At 50.2% G+C, this 15,498-nt stretch overlaps 1 long non-coding RNA gene across 1 annotated transcript; it reads left to right on the top strand.

Annotated features, from left to right (window-relative positions):
* LOC110257513 lies at positions 4,024-15,498 on the top strand. The gene is made up of 3 exons (XR_002340232.1): positions 4,024-4,184; positions 14,376-14,501; positions 15,118-15,498. It is a non-coding gene; the product is annotated as an uncharacterized LOC110257513 (long non-coding RNA).

The raw sequence follows: 15,498 nt of genomic DNA, 5'->3' as shown, positions 1-15,498 counted from the left end.
GAGACGCACCTGGAAGGTGGGAAGAGGAAGCAAGCCAGCCAGGGGCACATGAGGTGGATAGACTGTCATCCGCGTTTTCAGTGGCAGAGATTGGGCAAGGCGTGAGCAAGACCCTGAAGGCAGGGAGCCTCAAGTTGCCTCTGGGAGTGGTGAATGGACCAGTTTGACTGCTGGGGCACAGGATTGTCTTGGGAACCAGGCAGAAAAGCAGGTGTGGGCTGGGACAGGGAAGGTCTTGGTAAACACGTTAAGGAGCGTGAACCTTACCACGCACTTTACAGAGCAAAGGAGGGATGGGTGAGGCCTTCTGCACGCAAGTGGTAGAGGATCTAGTGGTGTCACCCCACGGCCCTCTCACCTGTTGGAGACTGCCTTCCAGCATGTGCAATAGATGTTTCTTCAGTTTCTACTCTGCACGCAGAAAGCTCTGAAAGCTTCAGAGAAGAGTAAGACAGTCTTTGCCCTAAACGAACTCTTGTCTGAGGTGGGTAGGGGGCAAGGGCTTTATGGCAGGAGCGGACCCCAGCAGAGGCACAACACAGGGGTGACCGTGGCTCGAAGGAGAGTGATCCTCTACTGAGGAACGGCAGCCAGCTCCATTCCTGGGGCCTCTCCTTCCTACACCCCTCTCTGGCTCCATTTCCTTTGGGTGAATCATTCATAGTTTTTCCATCATTTAAATTGTTGCATGTTTTAGTCCCCCTGGAGGAAGGGAGGTGGTACATTATAGGTGCTTATTTTATTTTCAAAAATTAATACTTCTCAGAGTTCCCGTCGTGGCACAGCAGAAACGAATCCGACTAGGAACCATGAGGTTGCGGGTTCCATCTCTGGCCTCACTCAGTGGGTTAAGAAGCCAGCATTGCCGTGAGCTGTGGTGTAGGTTGCAGACACAGCTCGGATCTGGTGTTGCTGTGGCTCTGGCGTAGGCCGGCAGCTGCAGCTCTCATTAGACCTCTAGCCTCCGTATGTCTTGGGTGCAGACCTAAAAAGACAAGAAAGACAAATAATAATAATACTTCTCAGGGTTTTAAAAATATATATACAGATAATTATAAGAAGAAAATTGTTAAGTTCCTGGCCCAGTCTAGCCTCGTGATACAAATAAATGTAATCCAAGCCACTGGTGGGAAAATTCACATAGAGCAGAAAAGAAACAAAACAGAAAAGTAGAATCATCTCTCCTCCCATCCACTCCCAATTCCTGTCCCCAAAGTTACCCACCAAAGAGTTCCCATTGTGGCTCAGCGGTAGCGAATCCAACTAGCATCCATGAGGACGCAGGTTCGATCCCTGGCCTCGCTCAGTGGGTTAAGGATCCGGCGTTGCTGTGAGCTGTGGTGTGGGTCACAGACAAGGCTCAGATCTGGCGTGGCTGTGGCTGTGGCGTAGGCCGACGGCTACAGCTCCCATCTGACCCCTAGCTTGGGAACTTCCATATGCCGTGGGTGCGGCCCCAAAGAGACAGAAAAAAAAATTTATCCACCATGAATTGTGATTCACCTGGGATGTCCTCCCCTATGGACACACCATCGTATGTCTCCCCCAACCCTGGCCCAGACGCAAGCTGTTAGAAGGTATATACGGAGGGGCCATAGGCTACCCAGGCCCTGCCCCAGAGGCCTCTTTCTGACATAAAGGACTTTGGGAAGGAGGAGGAGGCTCCCGCAGGCTCCCTCGGGTCAGAGCTTTGTGATTTCAGCGGGGAGGAATGGGCAAAGAGTGCACAGCCAACAGAGGGGGGAAATGGAGCAAGCTTTGGACAATTGTGCTAGGAAATAAGCCAGACGGTGGTGAGGTAATGCATGTGCTCGGTGCTGTGGTTCGTAAAAGTTACAAGACCCTGGGGACTCAAGGGGGTGCGGTGGGGGCTGCTCCGTGCAAGGAGAGGTGGAGTCTGGAGGAGCCTGGCTTTTGTTTCTGCTTCTCCATCCAGGGTCTGGCCGTGCCGCTGAGGGGGAACGAAAGCCCACTTCTGTCTGCATTCAGGATGACCCCAATGTGACTAGTCCTTGTTCCCCTTTGTTGTGGGAGGAGGCGTGCCTTCAATGTTGGACTCTGTCCTTAACTAGCAGGGCAGCTTTTTTGAGTTATTTGCATGCTCTGGACCTTAATTTTCTTAGGCCTTTGTTTTCCTAGACCAGTAGAGATGATAGGATAGTCAGAAGGCTTAGGCCAGCTCCTTTGGCCTGTCGAGGGTCTCTGTGGCCTTAGCCACAAAATGGGATTAATCATGCCCCCTCGTATGTGGGTGTGACGATCAGTCAAGTGAGGAGAACGTGCTCGGCTAACAGTAAGGGCCCGAGCAAACGTTAACATGCCGGGAGAATGATGGAGGCAGGCCTTCCTAGGGTTCTCGCATGGGCCTCCCAGGTTATTCCCAGAGTGGAGCAACCGCTATGACTAAGACATTCATTTTCTTTTTCTTTTAAAAGCAACTTTATTAAAGGGGTAATTTGCATAAAATAAATCACACCCATGCCAAGTGTACAGTTCAGTGGGTTCTGACAAATGCGTACAACCACCGGCTCAGTCAGGTCACAGGACACCTTCGTCGCCTGAAAACACACATGCCCTTGGCAGTCGGTCCCACCTCTGGTCCCAGGTTTTCTGTTTTGCCCAAATCAGAATTTCATGTAGTCTTTCTTGTTCTTTCTTTCTTTTTTTTTTTTCTTTTTTGGCGGCCCTGAGGCATATGGAGTTCCCAGGCCAGGGGTCAGATTGGGGTCACAGTTGTAACCTACGCCACATCTGCGGCAACGCCGGCTCTTTTAACCCACTGTGACTGGACTTGCGGTGGAGCCTGCATCCTGGCGCTGCAGAGATGCCGCTGAGCCTGTTGCACCACAGCAGGAAGTCCTCATGTAGTCTCTTGAATATGGGGTTCCCCCTTCAGTGCGACACCCGCCACCCCTCCCCCAGGTCCATGTGTGTTGTGGGCATCAGCGGTTTGCTCCTCCTGTATTGGTGCCCTAAGAGGTCACTTCACAATACAAAATACAGGGAGTTCCCTTCGTGGCTCAGCAGTTAACGAATCTGACCAGCATCCACGAGGATGTCGGTTCGATCTCTGGCCTTACTCAATGGATTAAGGATCAGGCGTTGCCATGAGCTGTGGTGTAGGTTGCAGATGCGGCTCGGATCTGGTGTGGCTGTGGCTGTGGCGTAGGCTAGTGGCTACAGCTCTGATTGGACCCCTAGCCTGGGAACCTCCATAAGCCATGAGGGCGACCATAAAAACAAAAATAAAATAAAATAAAAAATGCAGCCCCAAGGATCGTTCCCTTCTCTATTCTCCCAGGATCTGTGAGCCTTGTAGCTGATGGGACCTCCCAGAGGGACATCTGTCCCCTCTCTCAAGTGGAGGGAACCCAAGTTGGCCCTATTCTCACTCTGCAGTCAGGAAGGGAAGCCTGCAGGTCCCTAGAGCCTCAGACTTCTGGGCTGTGGCTTCTCCCCTTTAGCCCCCACCTTACCACTACCCTGTTGGGGTTGTCCCCCTCACCCCATCCCACCGGGGTCCTCACTGACCTGGCATAAGGTGAGATCCACCCAGCCTAGGTCAAGACCTTGCACCTCCATAAGGCTCTGGATAAAAAGCACCTTAACCAGGAGGGTAACCCAGTCCCCTGCCAGCGACCCCTACGAGACCCGCCATACAAAGTAGTTTATCAGATTAGTATCAGGTCCCGAGCAAGGTTCTGCGTGGATGGGTCCAGAACAGCTTTGTTTCGGCCGCATCGGGCTGGTCTGCCCTTGCAGACTGTGTGGGCAGTGGGAAGGGAAGGAACAGCCCTCCCTGGGTGGCATTCGGGTAGATTCTGCACATCTTTGATCATAAGGCTAGTTTGGGCCTTTCCTTTCCTGTGGTCGGTGCTGTTACCCATCTGCTCTCTGATCCAGCTTTACCGTCAGGCAGCAGAGGCAGGATAATCATCATTACCATTTATCACAAGCACCTGCGCACGCTGCCGGGGCATTGCACCTGCGGTATTGCAGTTGCTTCTCACACCAACCCTTTGAGGAAGTATCATTAATCCCATTGACAGGTGGAGGAACCCGAGGCACCGGGAGGTGAAGTTCCTTGTTCAAAGTCACTCAGTTGCAGAACCAGGATTTGAACCCCGGTCTGTGTGACCCTGGAGCCTGTGCCCCACCCCCCGGGGTTTCCAGAAGCGAAGAAGGTAGGCAACACCCACATTTTTTCCTTCACCCCACCCCTTAAGACACCATGGATTAACGTCTTAAAATGGAATCATCTGATGCGTGTTCTTTGGTGTCTGGGCCCCTTGATTGACTCTTGTGTTTGTGAGATTTATTCACGCAGTTGCGTGCTGGCTCATTCCCGTTGCTGTGTGGTCGTATAAAGAACACTTATTTCTGAAGGCCTCTTGACTTGTGGTTAAAGTGCTACCCTTGAATTGCTTCACTGGGCAACTCCCAAGTTGATCCAGCTGGTCTGGCTGTCTCTGAAACAGGCTTTATCTGCCCAAAAGCTACTTCTGTTCAGGGAGGAGACTTTCTGCTAGCCCCGTGGCTCCTGAATTGGTTAAATACACCAGAAAAATACTATTGGGCCAGTACCCCCTCCACGTCTCCACCCCAGCCCCCCCACCCCACCCCGCCATTCCTCCCCTCTCCCTTATCATTTTGCCAAGAGGAAAGCACCTGATGTTATTTAAGTAGCTGCAGCTCTTCATGGCAGAAATAGGACTGTTTTGAGATAAAGGCACTTTGGAATGTTCTTTGAGATGTCAGGAGCAAAGCTGTCTATTAGGAAGTTCTAACGTTGGAGTTCTCATGGTGGTGTGGCGGAAACGTATCTGACAAGTATCCATGAGGACGCGGGTTCGCTCCCTGGCCTCGCTCAGTGGGTTAAGGATCCGGTGTTGCTGTGGCTGTGGTGCAGGCCGGCAGCTGTAGCTCTGATTCGACCCCTAGCCTGGGAACCTCCATATGCTGCTGGTGCAGCCCTCAAAAAAAGACAAAAAAAAAAAATACCATTCTAATGCTTAAACAATATCAGAGCATATTGCAAGTCTCCCTGCGCTTAAAAAAAAAAAAAAATCCTGTCTCTCTTTGCAACCTTAAAATCCTCCCAAGCATTCTGTTTGTTTGAGAGGCAAGAAGGGAGTGGGGAAGCTGTGAGCCTCCGCTGCATTGCAGCATGGGCCACAGAGAAGAGGAAATGTGAGCTGAAGAATGGCTGGTGGCAGAAGGAAATCAGGTCGTTTCTGGTGCTGATGGGAAAGACAAAGGCGGCGAAGTGGGAATTCTCTTGGGGTCGGGCATTGCGTCCAAGCGTGTATTTAGGTACGAGCTTGACGACACCTTCTTCGATCCCATTCTCAATGGACCTCATTCCAAAGGAAAAATAAAACCGATTCACAATTGTCCTGTTATTTTCTTTGGTTTCTGCAGGGGCGACATGAAAGCATGGCAGGCTAGGTCACATGAAGCGTCCCGGACCCCAAATTCCTTACACTAATATTTGCGAGCGTCTCATGAGAAATCTTGATGTTACTACTTTAACGTGTTGGTGTGAACTGCCTAAGAAGATAGGGTTGCTGACCTGAGAAATTAACTTTTTTTTTTTTGCATTTTTGGCCGCCCAGGTGGCGTATAGAGTTCCCAGGCCAGGGATCTCAGCCACAGTGGCAACCCAAGCCACAGCAGCAGCAATGCTGGATCCTTAACCCACTGTGTGGGGCCAGGGATTGAACCCCCACCCCAGCAATCCAGAGACGCCACCGATCCAGTGGGAACTCCTGACCTGAGTAATTAATATGCTCACTGCATGATTGTTTGGGCAGGTAGGAGGGAGGGAGAGAAGGGAGAGAACAAATGAGTCTCAGTGAACTGGGGCACGTCAGAAATTTAATAAGAACAAGTCGAGACAAGTGTTAAACCAGAATGCCCTGGGAGAGGACATTGTCAAAAACAATTTCCAAGTTAGACTGCAGGAAGGGAAGAGGTAAACTAGCTATGTTTCACAGTCAAGTTTAGTTTAGAGAAGATGGAAATAAACCGTCAACTTTGGCTGGGGGAGTTTATTTGTAAAGCTTCCATTTTATCGCTAGTCTAGGCTGAGCGTTCTGGGAACCAAGCTCTGAAGAAGGCTGGGATGCAGTTTAGCATAACCCACACGTACGGTTTTTGTTTATCGGTCTGTGGTCTGCAGGCAATACTTATTGTTGTCTTATGAAAGAAATATTTGCAAAGCATGGGCCCTACTAATTGGGCGTGCATTTGATTCCTTTGAAATGTTGCTTTGAAGACATTTTTAATAAAGGGATTCTAGTAAGGTATTCTATAATATCTTCTAACAAGTTCTAGTTAGGAAGTTACCGTTCTAAACATATACACACAGAGACATACATGTTGGAACACACAGATGCCAACCACCTCTGCCAGGAAATACACTTCAAATACATCTTGGGTTTGGAAGGTACCAGGTCGCGGGTCACAAAATATGAATGCTGGGAGTTCCTGTTGTGGCGCAGCAGAAACGAATCTGACTAGTATCTAGGGGGATGTGGGTTTACTTCATCCAAGGCCTCGATCAGTGGTCTGAGATCCAGCATTGCCATGAGCTGTGGTGTAGGTCACAGATGTGGTTCGAATCCTGAGTTGCTGTGGCTGTGGCATGGGTCGGCAGCTGAAGCTCCGATTCATCCCCTCGCCTGGGAACTTCCATGTACCGCAGGTGTGGCCCTAAAAAAGCAAAAAAGCAAAACAACACAAAAAGGTAAAACCAAAGAAACAAAAAAAACCCCCACACCAAAATATGAGTGCCACCTGGTGAGGAAAGTATGTAACTGCACTTGTATCTTCAAATTCCAGGTGTGCTGCTAATACTGTCTCTAACATCTTAGACTGTCCCGGGAATATTCATCAGCTTGATATGAAAGGGACAGTGGCTTTTCTTTCTTTTTTAAAATTATTTTTATTTTTTCCATTATAGTTGGTTTATAGTGTTTGGCTAATTTTCTATTGTACAGAAAAGAGACCCAGTCACACATGCACACATACATTCTTTTTCTCACATTATCCTCCGTCCTGCTCCATCACAAGTGACTAGATCTAGTCCCCAGTGCTATACAGCAGGATCTCATTGCTTATCCATTCCAAACGCAGTAGTTTGCATCTACTAATCCCAAACTCCCAGTCCACCCCACTCTTTCCTCCTCCCCATTGGCAACCACAAGTCCCTTCGCCAAGTCCATGAGTTTCTTTTTTTGTGGAAAGGTTTATTTGTGCCATATATTAGATTCCAGATATGTGATATCATATGGTATTTGACTTACTTCACTTAGTATGAGAATCTCTAGTTCCATCCAAAATAATGCTTCGAATGGCATTATTTTGCTCTTTTTTATGGCTGAGTGGTATTCCATTGTGTGTGTGTGTGTGTGTGTGTGTGTGTGTGTGTGTGTGTGTGTGTCATATCTTAATCCATTCCTCTGTCAGTGGACATTTACGTTGGTTCCAGGTCTTGGCTGTTGTGAATAGAGCTGCAATGAATGTGCGGTGCGTGTGTTTTTTTTCCAGGAAAGTTTTGTCCAGATATACGCCCAAAAGTGGGATTGCTGGGTCATATGGTCGTTCTATATTTAGTTTTCTGAGGTACCTCCATACCGTTTTCCATAGTGGTTGTACGTTTTTCTTAAATTTGAAATATTATGATAATGATAGGTAGGCTTTAGGCTAGAAAGTAGCTTTCTTAAGCTAAGAAGAAGCCTGTGTCACCCCAGTAATGATGGCTTCAGAGAGGAGGGAAGGTTAAGATCCAGGTGGGAAAGAAGAGGAGGGAGGGGCTTGTAGTGGTGAAATGAGGGGTTTGTCTTTCTTTCAGGCTTTACTCCTGGACACCCATGAAAAAGCAAGCAGACACCAAGTCACCTAGGAGGTACTGGCTAGGAAGAAAGAACAACCATTATTATTATTATTATTATTATTATTGTCTTTTTTTTTTTTGTCTTTTAGAGGTGCACTGGTGGCATATGGAGGTTTCCAGGCTAGGGGACCAGGTCGAGGTGTAGCCACTGGCTTACACCACAGTCACAGCCACGTGGGATCCGAGCTGCATCTGTGACCTACACCACAGCTCATGGCAATGCCAGATCCTTAAGCCACTGAGAGAGGCTAGGGATCGAATCCGCATCCTCATGGATGCTAGTTGCGTTCATTAACCACTGAGCCATGGTGGGAACTCCAGAAGAGCCATTATTTGCAAGTGTCTGTTGATACAAGCTAGAGAGAAAGACTTCATTTCTGGTTAAGCCTTCTTACACCAAGCTGCCCATTGTCTGGACAGAGCACAAGACTAAGAAAAAGTGGCAGCACTGTTTCTTTTCCTTTTCTTTCTTCTTTCCATCCCTCCGTCCTTCCCTTCTTTCTTGGAAATTGCTATTTATTAGACCAAAGGTAAAACCTGTACTCATTATCCTGGGCGTTTAACTGACTTCAAATTTTTCTGTTTTTTTTTTTTTTTTTTCTTTTTTCTTTTTAGGGTTGCATCTGCGGGCATATGGAATTTACCAGGGCCAGGGGCTGAATTAGAGCTGCAGCTGCTTGCCTATGCCACAGCAGCCCCAGCCACAGCAGCAAGGGATCTGAGCAGCTTGTGGCAACATCGGATCCTTAAGCCACTGAGTGGGGCCAGGGTTCGAACCCGCAACCTCATGGTTCCTAGTTGGATTCGTTTCCGCTGCTCCACGATGGGAACTCTGAGAGTTATGTTTTATGTGGCAGATTTTTCTGAGGACTTCAAGCCTGGGAGACAGACTCTCAGAAGCTCTGAGGGACTGACTGCTCTGAAAAGTACAGGAGGAGCCAGGATGCACAGGGTTTTTGCAGCAAACCCAGGTAGTCGGCACATCAAAGGATTACCATTAATGAAAGAAAACCAGATGTCTCAATTTAAAGAATTTCGTTTTTTTCTTGGTATGGGAAATTTCAGGAGCCTGAGATCCCTGAAGTCCCGGCTTTGATGCACACAGTGACTGTCTCGGCCTGTATCCAGTGCTTTTCCACCCTGAGTTCCCTCAGGGCTGCATGGAGCTGTAGGGGCTTGAAGGCTGCAGCATCCTTGTTTACTGATAAGGCAGGTGATACTTCTCACTCACAGTGCGCTGGGTTGGGCTCAGGAAGGCAGGTCGGGGTCCAACTGGGTGAACAGTTGAGAGTTTGAACTCCTCTCTCCGTAAGCCAGAGGGAATGCGAGGTCAGAGAGGGGGGAGCTCCGGTGGTCCCTGAAGGTAAGACTACAGGGGGCGGCTAGCGCCTAAAGCCCTTGGAATCTCTTGTGAAGAGAGCAATAAAGGTGGCTTTAGTTATGCAAATGTGGCATCTTATGGAAAGTTCCTTGGTCGCTGGAGGAGGAGAGGGCCTTGGTTGCCAGGAGAACCCTTCAGATAGGGAGAAGGGTGGGGCTGGAGGTTGGATCCACCACTCATGGCCTACAATGGTATCCATCATGACTACGTAATGAAGCCTCCGTAAACACCCCAAAGGGCGGAGTCTGGAGAGCTTCAGAGTTGATGAACTCCTGGAGAGTGGTCCCTGGAGAGGGTCCGTGGAAGCTCCAGGCCTGGTCCCCCTGCATTGCCCTCTGCACGGCTTCCACCTGGCTGTGCCTGAATTATATCCTTTAGAGTCAACCAATAATCCAGTAGGTAAATGGTTTCCCTGTGTTCTATGAGTGCTCCCGCTAGTTAATCCAACCTGAGGAGGGGTCCTGGGAGCCCCTAGTCTATAGACCTGCTATTGGTATTTGATGGGTGGGCCGACTTGTTGGGACAGAGCCTTTAACTTGATTTTCTGTTTGGTTTTGTGGTTTTTTTTTTTTTTTTTTTGGTCTTTTTTAGGGCCACACCCATGGCATATGGAAATTCCCAGACTAGGGTTTCAAATCAGAGCTGTAGCTGCTGGCCTACACCACAGCCACAGCAACGCGGGATCCGAGCGGCATCTGCGACCTACACCACAACTCACAGCAACACCAGATCCTTAACCCACTGAGCAAGGCCAGGGATTCAACTCAAGTCCTCATGGATGCTAGTCGGGTTTGTGACCACTGAGCCACAGCGGGAACTCTGGAGCCCTTAACCTGTGGAATCTGATGCTGTCTCTGGGGTAGACAGTGTCAGAATTGAGTTGGCTTGTAGGACACTCAGCCAGTGCTGTGTAATTGCTTGGTGGGGTGCGGAAAAAACACACAGGAATTGGGTGCAGAACTGTGCTTGGAGTCGGAATAGTTGATTGGGGTTTTGTTTGGCTGGGTGGAGTGTGCTTACTGGGGAAACTGAGAAGTGGGGTCGCAGTGGCGAGGGGGAGGCAGGGAACCAGGGAGGCCATGGAAGAGGGTCGTTTGGGAGAGAACAAGGGAGCCAGCGGAGGTGCGCAGGTGCCTTCTGTTACCCACACTTTTGAGTCGGGCCCCCTCTGTCTCAGAAGCAAAGGAAACCTTTCTATTCTGATCAAAGGATGACGTAGCACAGGCTTTTGCTCCAGAGCTCATGCGCTCCCCCTACTGGCCGTGGGCGGGACTGCTTTTCAGGGATCTGGGGTGGAGGAGGGCAGAGGGGGCAGGGGTCTCCCCCACAGGGAGGCAGCTGCGCCGCTCAAGGCTCCAGGTGGCAGTGCCCGTGCGCAGCCTCTGCATAGGGACCGCCGCTGCTGCTGCCATCTTGAGTAGCAGTGTCATGCTTGGGGTTTCTGCAAGTGGCCCACAGCCGAGGTGGCCATTTGGCACCAGGAATTCAGGACTGAGGTCCCCAGTGCCAGGCCTCAGCACACAGTCCCCTGTCAGCAAGTGCAACTAGATTAAGCATAAAGTGGGGGGTGTGTGTGTTAGACTTTCTTTTATTATGCAGATTCTATTGTTATTTCCCCAGGGATTTTTTTTTTTTTTTTTTTTTTTTTGTCTTTTTGCCACTCCCATGGCACATGGAGGTTCCCAGGCTGGGGTTTAATCGGAGCTGTAGCCACCGGCCTACGCCAGAGCCACAGCAACGCGGGATCCAAGCCGCGTCTGCGACCTACACCACAGCTCAGGGCAATGCCGGATCCTTAACCCACTGAGCAAGGGCAGGGACCGAACCCGCAACCTCATGGTTCCTAGTCGGATTCGTTAACCACTGAGCCATGACGGAAACTCCCTTCCTGGGGAATTGTTAAGGGGCTTTACCAGGTGACACTTCTGGAGCAGAACTTTGGTTAAAAATGGCCCAGATACTTCAAGGGGACATTTGTGAGGCTGTGCAGTGAGGAGGGGATGGGGGTGGAGGTTCAGTCACTACAAAGCCCTTATGTGGGGCTTTGGACTCAGACCCTGGTTTTCCTGGGAGCGCAGTGCCCTGAGGACAGTTACCCATACTCTGCTGCTCGGCACCGTAGGAGAATGAAATGCATGGAAATTCCAATTACGCGCTGAGAGTTTCTCGAACGCACTCAGTTCCTGCTTCGGCTCTGGTCTGAGAGGGCAGTTTCGCTTTCTGTCTCCCAACGGTCCCACCGGATGGAAAGGAAAGGTCCCTCTTTCCTGCTCCTTTGCCCTCTAGCTCGCCCACCCTCTGGGTCGGGGTCTTGGGGCTCCCTGTGGGCCTGGCCTGTGCTCAAAGCGGGGCTTTGTCCAGAGGCACCAAAGTTCCCTCAGGCCTTTACTTGTCCTTTATTTCCCAGTGAGGATTTGTTTCCATGCCCTCTTCCTTCGTCACCTCCCCAGCTTGCAGGACATCTCTCACTGGCCTTTTGCAACTCTCAGAACTAAAAAAAAAATTCTAGTTCTCTTTATTGCTGAGTCTTGAGAAAGCATCTAATTGTCATTGGCCTGTGGGGATAGCAGGGAGAGGTGTAATTTTTTTTTTTTTTTTTTTTTTTTTAGGCCAGTGGCATATGGAGGTTCCCAGGCTAGGGGTCAAACTGGAGCTGCAGCTGCTGGCTATACCACAGCCACAGCAATGCCAGATCCAAGCCCCATCTGTGACCTACACCACAGCTCTAGGCAACGCCCGATCCTTAACCTACTGAGTGGGGCCAGGGATTGAACCTGGATGCTAGTCAGGTTCGTTACCGCTGAGCCACAACAGGAGCTTGCTAATTTTTGTATAGAAATATGCTCGTGGAGTTCCCACTGTGGCTCAGCAGGTTAAGAACCTGACTAGTATCCATGAGGATGTGGGTTTGATCCCTGGCCTCACTCGGTGGGTTAAGGCTCTGGCATTGCCGCAAGCTTTGGTGTAGGTCGCAGATGTGGCTCGGATCTGGCGTGGCTGTGGCTGTGGTGTAGACCGGCAGCTGCAGCTCCCACTCGACCCCGAGCCTGGGGACCTCCACATGCCATAGGTGTAGCTGTGAAAAGAAAGAAGAAAGCAAAAGAAATGTGATTGTTTCTTAAGGAGTTGAGGGTTTGACACCAGCCACCGGGGACATTCCCATGCAGTGGAAGTAATGGAATGTCGTGATTTCATTGGGGGAAGTCCTAACTTCCTTCCGCCTCTGATCTTTCATCCTTTATTGTGAGACCCCAGGCAGGTCTTCTGAGCTCTCTCAGCTTCAGGTGGGAATGACAGATCTTACCTGAGGTCAGAGGCAGGACCACGTGCACTCCGAAGGCCTCTCACTGCTAAGATCTACAATCTATGAATACTCTTTCCCCAGACGTCCAGGAAACAAAGTCACAATCCAGCATAATTTCAGAATTCTCAAGCCCCGCAAAAGTGTGCGGAGAAGAAACGCTAAAGAAACAAGATCGCGTGTAAGTCAGAACACAGGTCTCTAAAATGTGCATCATGGAGTTGCCGTCGTGGCTCAGTGGTTAATGAACCCGACTATTATACATGAGGACGTGAGTTCAAATCCCTGGCCTTGCTCAGTGGATTAAGGATCCGGTGTTGCCGAGAGCTGTGGTGTAGGCCATCAGCGGTAGCTTCAACTCGACCCTTAGCCTGGGAACCTCCATATGCCGTGCAGGTATGGCCCTAAAAAGGCGAAAGACAAAGGACAAAAACAAAAAATAAAAAGAAAATGTGCATCACTGCGTAGGAAAGTTAGACGTTGGCTTCATCTCTGCTTCTCTCCAGGTGGCCTTGGAGCAGAGTATTGATGGCTCTTCAGGAGTCTTAGATAAACCAGAACTGTGCTAAGCACTTCGCATATCTTGCCATTTAGTTTTTTTTTTTTTTCTTTTTAGGTTTGAATCTGGGGCACATGGAGGTTCCAGGCTAGGGGTCCAATCGGAGCTATAACTGGGGGCCTACACCACAGCCACAGCAATTCAGGATCCAAGACGTGTCTGTGACCTACACCACAGCTCATGGCAACACCAGATCCTTAACCCACTGAGCAAGGCCAAGGATTGAACCTGCGTCCTCATGGATACTAGTTGGGTTTGTTACTGCTGAGCTGCGATGGGAGATCCCACCATTTAGTTTTTTTTTTTTCCTTTTTGTCTTTTTAGGGCCACACTTGCGGCATCTGGAGGTTCCCAGGGCTAGGGGTCAAATCAGAGCTATTGCTGCCAGCCTATACCAGAGCCACAGCAGCACCAGATCCGAGCTGTGTCTGTGACCACAGCTCACGGCAACACCAGATCGTCAACCCACTGAGCAAGGTCAGGGATGGAATCCACAACCTCATGGTTCCTAGTCCGATTCGTTTCCGCTGTGCCACGATGCGAACTCCACCACTTAGTCTTTAGAAGAAACTTGTGTGCTATGCTCCTTTATAGACAAGGAAGCCAGAGTCCAGGAAATTGACTAGCTCAAGCTAAGGTGACCTTCAAACCCAGTTGGCCTGACAGCAGGACTCGTACTGTAAATCACATTTAATGCTTGGCTATCTGTGTAGACACCAGGAATCTTATTTACGTGAAGAGTTTGTTAATGATGACTGTGTTCTAGGGACTCTGGGGTTTGACATCGCGTAAAAAATAAAGGAACAGTAAAGAATGTTACCTAACAGGATACCCGGAAGGCAGGGACCCACATCAGGTTTGGAGAGAGTACGGATGCGTGAGCTCTCTGGTCTTGCCCCGAGGGAAGCCTTCTCAGGGCTTCTGGTCCTGAGCTACCTGTCTGCAGTCTCCGTCTAAAGTCTTGTGATCACCTAAGGTTGAAGGAAAAAGCCTGTTCCTTGGAGACAGGACTGTTCCTCTGGGAGCCGCCAGGGGTGTTGGTGACATGAGGACACATGAGGCAGAGCAGCAGGGCGGATAGACAGCACCAGCGGGCAGCCTGACGGCTGTGGCAGCAGGACCCAGCACAGCTGTCTGGGGGCGTGGAGGCCCCAGGAAGTCGGTGCGGAGATCCACAGAGCCGGCTGGCAGGGCACACAGAGCCTAGTGCCATGGTGATGTGTCCCCTGTCCTGCAGGCTGCTGAGACTTGGGGAAGTGGCTGCGACCAGGCATGCAGGGGGATCCGGTATGCTGAGAGCATCTTCCGCCACGCTGGGCTGTCTGCCTGTGCTCTTCTCCTGCCGTAGCTGCCTTTCCAAGAGGTGAGGTTCAGGGTTTCTGTTGTGTTTGATAACGGCCAGTAAGCCCAGCGAAATCGAGAGAGAGAGGGGCCCTGTGCGCTGACCATAGCCACAGATTGTTAGGACTTAGTCACAGGGAACTGTGGGATGAGGGGCCCACTACTTTCTCAGAGTACATTGAACCCACCCTTGCCCTTGTGGCGATGGCAGAAGGCCCAGGGGTTCACTGTGACCCTTCTTTGATGTTCCTATCCCCTTCCTGTGGGACTCGGGTTCGATCCCTGGCCTCACTCAGTGGCTTAAGCATCCGGCGTTGCCGTGAGCTGTGGTGCAGGTCGCAGGGCCTGGGGTCTCCTTCATTGAGCCTTGGTCTAGAACAGGGGTAGGGAGCCGGTTTGGTTCAGACCTCCCCCGATGCCTGCATGAAATTGGCCTTACCCTCCTGTGTGTAACGCCCCAAAGCTGGGGGAAGGTTTGGGGCCTCCTTTATGGCTGACGGTAATAATGCCACACTGTTCCCTGGAGTGGCAAATGCCCACGGATTGAAACACCCATTTCTTACTGGTGCCATGCTCAGTGGAGGGTGCTACCTGGGCTGGGAGTGGGGGGACCCAGGTCAAAGTGCTTTCTTTTCCAGTCTCCCATGCAGGATGCAGGATGCAGGGATCCAGACATGGCAGACTGGCATGGAGGACCTGCAGGTGGGGCTCTGAGAGCCTTCAGATTGCCTGGCATGGGTAAAATCCTTCCAGCAGGAGAGGCTGGCTCCTGGGGAGGTGGCCTCGCTGTGCCGGGGCTGCTCCTGCAGAACAAAAAGAGAGGGAGACTTAATTCTAGGTTGGATGTTGAGAAAATGATGAAAATAAAACCAAGCCCATGTCTTCTGCACCTAAATTATATGCCTTTAGAACAAACCCGCTTTATAAGTTAATTTGAACTTGTAGAACATTAAGATGCATATTTTTGTAACTTGTTTGGAATGTCATGATAGGTTCTACTGTTTTCTTGCTTGGGCATA

This window comes from Sus scrofa, chromosome 18 (genome assembly GCF_000003025.6).
Source record: "Sus scrofa isolate TJ Tabasco breed Duroc chromosome 18, Sscrofa11.1, whole genome shotgun sequence".
Taxonomy (NCBI): Eukaryota; Metazoa; Chordata; class Mammalia; order Artiodactyla; family Suidae; genus Sus; species Sus scrofa.
The sequence above is the reverse complement of the archived record's forward strand: the minus strand, read 5'-3'. Positions and strand labels throughout refer to the sequence as shown.